At 36.3% G+C, this 6,652-nt stretch overlaps 1 protein-coding gene across 2 annotated transcripts in view; it reads left to right on the top strand.

Moving 5' to 3' along the window:
• The first annotated feature begins 1,120 nt into the window (after positions 1 to 1,120).
• Positions 1,121 to 6,652, top strand: part of LOC149797824 (galactosylceramide sulfotransferase-like) — a 93,315-nt gene continuing 87,783 nt past the window's right edge. Inside the window, exon 1 of one of the 2 annotated variants that reach the window (XM_089962842.1) lies at positions 1,121 to 1,436. The gene's annotated coding sequence lies outside the window, so the exon portion shown is untranslated. The remainder of the gene's footprint in view (positions 1,437 to 6,652) is intronic. The other variant, XM_089962838.1, reaches the window with a different exon arrangement.

The following is a 6,652-nucleotide window of genomic DNA, read 5'->3' as shown; positions in this document are numbered from 1 at the left end:
CACGCAGAGACAGAGAGACATACACGCAGAGACACACACAGAGACACAGATAGAGACACACACACAGACACACAGAGAGAGACACACACAGAGACAGAGAGAGACACACACACAGACACGGAGAGAGAGACACGCATATATATATGAGAGAGAGAGAGAGAGAGGAGTCGATGACAGGAAGCAGGAGATGAGAGGCGTGTGTGTATGCTATGCCCTTGCTTACAAACAAAAATACAAGTCCAGTTGAAGTCAGGTAGGGACTAATTATCGCTCAAATGATCACCTGAAATATTAGATACTATGATGTTTGTTGCATGTGTGGAAAGATGTCAGGTATTTGACTGATATCGCACAAAACATGTATCTCATACATTGTTAAACAAAGTGTGCTCCTCTAGCTTTGAAGCCGCCGCTAATTCAAATGATTCATATGAATAACTAGATCAACAGATATAGCGAAATTCAGTTATGTGGCCTTGTTTTGAAGAGAATACAGCACAAATGAAGAATGAATATAGGAGAGATGTTACTAAGCACTCTGCAAAATAAAATAAGAGAGAATATATACTGTATCATATTCTCTCCTATTTTATTTTGCAGGTTGCTTAATAATATCTCTCCTTTTTTCATTCTTCATTTGTGCCACTGTATGTGCATCCCGTGATGCTGATGTAGCTAAGGTTTCAAACTTTTTAAGAGTACGATTTTTATCGAGATTTTGATTTCTGTTTTAAAGAATGTGCTTTTTATCCTGTTTTATGTGCTTTTTGGAAGCCATGCACCGATGTTACTAAGCACCCTGTAAAATGTAATAAGTCTTTGTTGTAGGTCAAGATACTGTTATCTCTGTACCCCCCCCCTCTCTCTCTCTCTCTCTCTCTCTCTCTCTTTTAAATGTAACTCAAAACAACATGTATTCCCTATATTTGGTAATATTACAACTACCCCCACCTCTCTCTCTCTCTCTCTCTCTCTCTCTCATACACACCCGTACATACAAAATCAATAAATTTCTTGTTTCTCTGTCTCTGAACCCATCTGTATTCTCTGCATAGAATGGCCCTTAATGCTTGTCAGGATTCACCGGATCGATGACGTACTGGTGGTAACAAGACGTACGAGGCATAGAAGTTGAAAAACAAATCCTTGGTGCTTCCATCAATCGATCCAGTCATGTACAAGTCAATATGCTGAGTTTGAGAAAGAAACGTGAATTATTTATGTTACATGAATCGTACAACAGTGTGATGCACGTTTGATGCCTCTAATCCAATACGAGTTATGTGGACCAGCCTTGCGCCATGGTTTGTACAAAACCACTCATTAAATGGACACAGTATTTAGGTTTTAGTAGCTGAGCTGATTGAATCTTCTCAAATTGCTTGAAAACCAATGGGTCGATGGAAACCTGATGCAGACCGAAAGAATAAACCTACGTAAGTATATATTCCTTTAAAAAAAATGAGAAATGGATTATAAATACAACTGTCAGGTCTGCAAGACATATATGGTACTGAGTACACGTCATACGTTTTTCCTCAGTTTTAATTTTTTTTTTATTTCCTGAGATCATTTGTACTATATTAGTAGTATTTGATTTTCAAAATTGTTTTTACAAGCAATGCCCAGTGACAAGAGTGTTGTCATAGCTCTACTGTTGGTTATGTTCATTTCCTTGCTTTTTGTCAGGGTTAGGTGTGATAGAGTACTTAGCAGTTGAACGTCTGGGACACATTGTTTCTCGTGATCATCGTGGAAAATAAATAGTCATGTACAAATTAAGTTGAGCGACATTACAGTATAGGGCACTGATAAACATCTCAAACAATATAATTTTCTTTTGAGCTTTTAACGGATAATTGATAATTAATTCTAATTTTGAGTTGTCACATGACTTCACCGTTATATATGTTAATGACACGTCATAATTTCTGGATATGTACCCAATGTGGTCAGAATGACTTATAAAGGGGTAACTAACGGGGGATGCCGACGTCATTTCGCTACATTATTCTTCAGTTTGGTTAAAAATAAGATCAGAATTTTTCATCATGTGAAAATAGAATCTTATATTTGAGTTAAATTAAAATCATGAACTCTGAATAATTTTGGTTTTGTGGATTTGTTAGTTTAACACCATTTTTCATCATACAAATACGGCTATGAATGGTAGCCAGTATATCATGTGGAAGAAAGACCCAGGAAAAACCCTAGGTGTGCCATCGACCAACGGGAAGCTGTTTTCTCACATACTCACAATGGCCGAGCCCGAGACTCGAACACACCAAATAGAGGTGAGTTGTCAGTGATCTGTAAAGGTGAGCGCCATAGACCACTCTGCCACCCTGGCCAGAATAATGAAGCGAAATGACTTAGGCTTCCTCCGTTAGGTAGCGCGAGCAAGGAGACAAGTAACCTCCATTGTAGTTATTATATTGTATTATATGGTACATGTATGACAGGTAAATTGTAGGCAACGATACGAGCCCCTGTTGCCAGTCCAGGGCGGCTGCCTTGGTGTGTCCTTTTGTCTTGAACCACGTGTTCTCTGTTATATAAGAGCTAATGAACCATTTATATCCTTTATATTAGCTAAAATAATTATCTTGATTGAAAAGAAAATAAATTTATCCTGGAATGAAACACACTCCCCACCTCCGCCCAATGGTTTGGAACCGAAACTAAACTTTCGTAGGTGGGGGTACTGGAATTTAATTTTTAAAACAAATCAGGCTCTTGCTTGACAGAAATATTCTTCTTCTGATTTATAGCACGAACTATATTCCACAATATCCATTGCATTAGGTAAAAAATAACTTATTTTAAGCCCAACGAAAATATTGTCCAGGCTCTAAAGAATTCCTACCCACCCACTCAAAAAAAGAGAAAACAACGACAAGAACTTAACTGTAAGCCCCTTAGTCCATTTGCATGTCTGCATCGTCAGATCGGCCCCTGTCGGCTACCGCTGTTTTGTAATTGAGGTAAGGCACTTTACTCAAGCTGTTACAGCACAGGATAATCATAAACTACAAATGTCCGTCTAGAAAAATCTTTGGGGACCTTGCATTTCTTTTATCGACTTTTTTCGTTGTAATAAGTAATTGCTCTCTTGATTATCAACTTGAAACGATGACATAGCTGATCATCACAAAGGTACAATATATCGTAAACACGCATATATTCGATAATTAACACAAAATAACAACAAATATATTGAATGTGTGATGTGATGTGATTTTGGATTTTAACATAGCTTTAACAATTTTTCAGTCATATTGCTACGATGTCTAGCACTGGGGCATCATGCCGCAGACATGTAGCATAATGTCCCACCCAGTCACATTATTCTGACACAAGGCCGACCAGTCCTAACACTAACCTCTTAATGCTGAGCGCCAAGCGAGGCAGCTGTTAGTACCATTTTTGTAAGTCTTTGGTATGATTCGGTCGGGGATCGAACCCACGACCTCCCGCATCCGAAGCAGACCCTCTAACCACTAGGTCACTGGAACATTTCACTTATTTCACCTTCTAAATATTGCGATGTTTCTTTTCGCCTTGAATGAGTGTCATAAAATAACATTATTTGTTGAACGGGGTTGGGGATCGTTTGTTTTACTTTTAGAAACAAATCCTTCTAATTAAATTATGTATTGATTTTGGGCAAGATACTGTTTCATTTATGTTAATCTATTATGAGATAACTAAATTATGATTGGAATAGATATTAGATTTTTCGAACCATATTCTAAAGAGAGAGAGAGAGAGGAATAACTTGAGCCTGTTTTTTAATGAATATTTTTCATTAGCACACATGCATAAATGTCATCTTTTATATAATTATCCTTCGATAAAATTATGAGAAATCAACTATAACGGGTACATTTAAGTATTATTATCCATTATGTATATAGATGCTACCTATATGCTCGGATATAGGGTTGTTATTCGATGTTGATTTACATTTTGTCAAAAATATGACATGATATGGAAATATTTTGTACTGTAAAGCAAAACCAACGACAAACACCGGTGTTATATATATATAGATTAAAGGAAGTTGTAGAAAGAACGTTTACCTAGATAACATTGGTCCTTGATAGGAAGTTGTAGAAAGAACGTTTTCATAGATAACATTGGTCCATGAATGGAAGTTGTAGAAAGAACGTTTACCTAGATAACATTGGTCCTTGATAGGAAGTTGTAGAAAGAACGTTTTCATAGATAACATTGGTCCTTGATAGGAAGTTGTAGAAAGAACGTTTTCATACATAACATTGGTCCATGAATGGAAGTTGTAGAAAGAACGTTTTCTTAGATAACATTGGTCCATGATAGGAAGTTGTAAACATGTTTACCTAGCACGAGTACAAGGCTAGTCTTTGATGCACCTAGACTAAGTTTTTCCGTTTGGAAATGTTTACATATTATTATGCCAAGAGAAAATGTGTATAAATATGGATTCCATAAACAAATAATTCATTCCTGCTTTATATCAGTCTTCAGATATAATTTGATCGGAATTAATTTTTTGAAATATTCATAACGTGCTCATTGGCCATCTTTTGATTATTGTAAACTCATTCAGCAAGTTCTTGACTACATCATTTTGTACATTATGACACTGAAGACTCATTCCGAACATTGCATATGTTTGAATGTGATAGAACATTTACGATTATTGTGAGATTTAATTCACAATACTGTTAAGTTTCTCTTTAATATTTCTTTGTAAAGTGCTTGTTGATTTTACTTAAATTGTTTGTTTCACTTCATTCACACATTTAAGGCCAAGAATCGTAACAGAAATTGGCGGCTCGTTCGGGATCTGAATTTCTTAAATACATTTCAGAGATATTTAAAAAAAGTTAAATTGATTTTTTTTCGGAAGTTTTATTGACGCTGGTAAAGAATTTAATTTCACACATTTGATAATTCTTTTGTGAAACTAGTAAGTTTTCACAATGTCATCTAATGTCTAGAACGTTGTGTCAAACCCTACGCAAGTTTGGTTATAATCTATTAACAGGACGACTTGCTTGAGCTTGACAGACATTATGATCCTTCTGAAGCAAAACATCTTTAAAGAAGGCAAGATATGTATAATATTTTGATTCAGTATTAGATGGGAAAGACAATTTTCGATGACAGCTCGTAGGGTTTCATTGGTATATGGCTTCATAGGAAATTTTATGAATTAGACGTTAAGTAAATTAGTTGGAATTGGAATTAAGAAAACTTCAACTTAAGACAGAAATAATGAAAATACAGATTGAGAGAGAGAGAGAGAGAGAGAGAGAGAGAGAGACTTGTATTTTTAACGTAGCTTTAACAATTTTTCAGTAATATCGCTACAATGTCTGCCGTGCGGCAATTTATAGTGATGTCTAGCGCAGAGGCTTCATGCCTCAGACATGTTGCATAATGTCCCACCCAGTCATATTATCCTGACACAAGGCCGACCAGTCCTATTACTAACCTCTTAATGCTGAGCGCCAAGCGAGGCAGCTGTTAGTACCATTTTTGTAAGCCTTTGTTATGACTCTGCTGGGGATCGAACCCACGACCTCCCGCATCCGCCACAGGAGCGGTTGATATATATATATATATATATATATATATATATATATATATATATATATATATATATATATGCAAATTCAGAGAGGGATAAAGTGGAGAAGGAAATGCAAATGAAAGCGCAGAGAAAAGATGCAACATAGATTGAAAGAATTAGATCTGGCAGACGGAGCATTCCACCCCACCCCATCCCATTACTCTTTTCAGAAAAAAAGAAGTTGATAAATACTTTTCTTCCCTTTGAGAAAATTACTGAGCACTTGAAACGGCCAAGTGAGTAGTGTACTGTATTGCGTAGTTATTGGCAAAGCACACGAAGTCTACACCTTACTGTGGATTTCACATTATGCTTATTATGATGTAGTTAATGAACATATCTCGAAGAGTTAGTATTTGGTACCCAACGAATATTGACAAAGCTAAAGGAATAGACAAGAAATTGGACAAATGAATGCCGAATTTGCAAAGGATAAGAAGCCAGTTATTTGATAGGTGGTGTACATCCAAGAATTCTGATAAAGAGTAACCTCAGACAGCTCATGTTAATTGAAGAGTTCAAGAACTGTATACATGGTGATGCGTAAACCTGTCTTGATATGCAATGTGTAGGGACTTTGAAAAATGTCACCCGCTGGCTGATAACTATTCCTTGAATCGGAAACTTTCATTTGTTACTAAGACTTCTTTTCGGCAGTTTATGTTGTAAAATTCATCCCAGTCTCATGCGAGAACTTCCAAGAAATCTCGATCCGGCACTTTAAGAATTTAAACATCTTTTGAGACTGGTCAGAAATCATTCGTGTCAGAAGGTTCTATTTCACTTATTGGTGATTCTGCAGAAACGTTAGTTGTCAAAGGCTTGTGAAGTAGCAAGAGTAATCTTCACTCTACTCAGTCGAGAATGAAATTAATGTATGACAGAAATACACAGGAAACGAGTCAAGTTTTTAGCCTGGAAGATAAAGTTCTGGCTCTCTGCTCCATATCTCACTATCCACTTCGGGCTACTTTCTATGGTCCTTATACAATTGAAAAGAAAGCTAATAACGTAAATTATTCAATTGACGCA

The sequence above is a fragment of the Sinohyriopsis cumingii genome, chromosome 6 (genome assembly GCF_028554795.1).
Source record: "Sinohyriopsis cumingii isolate HCF-2022 chromosome 6, ASM2855479v2, whole genome shotgun sequence".
NCBI classification, from domain to species: domain Eukaryota; kingdom Metazoa; phylum Mollusca; class Bivalvia; order Unionida; family Unionidae; genus Sinohyriopsis; species Sinohyriopsis cumingii.
The sequence above is the reverse complement of the archived record's forward strand: the minus strand, read 5'-3'. Positions and strand labels throughout refer to the sequence as shown.